Below are 410 nucleotides of genomic sequence, written 5' to 3'. Positions count from 1 at the left end.
TTTTTTTTTGGACATCTTTCTATATCAGTGCATAGGGAGCTGCTTCAGTCTTTTTTTTCTTTTTAATAAAATATAACATACACAGGATTTCACGAACCCTGAGTGTCCACTCCTCTATGTAACCAGCATCCAGATCAATCATTAGAATATTACCAGCACCTGGAAGGCCCCTTGTGCCCCTCCCAGTCACTACCTGACTTTGAATTTTCTATAAATGGACTCATCCAGCATGCATGCATATGTCTGTCTAGCTTTTTAAATTGGTTGCACAATAGTCTATTTTTGGAAGTTCCTTATTTTATTTAACCCTATCCATCCCCTATTGGTGGACCTTAGGGTTGTTTACAAGCTCTTGCTATTACACGCATTGGGAGGGATGACTAACCCTGTAAATATAACGTATTGTAAGA

Source organism: Galeopterus variegatus, unplaced genomic scaffold, assembly GCF_000696425.1.
Source record: "Galeopterus variegatus unplaced genomic scaffold, G_variegatus-3.0.2 Scaffold15247, whole genome shotgun sequence".
Classification (NCBI taxonomy): domain Eukaryota; kingdom Metazoa; phylum Chordata; class Mammalia; order Dermoptera; family Cynocephalidae; genus Galeopterus; species Galeopterus variegatus.
The sequence above is the reverse complement of the archived record's forward strand: the minus strand, read 5'-3'. Positions refer to the sequence as shown.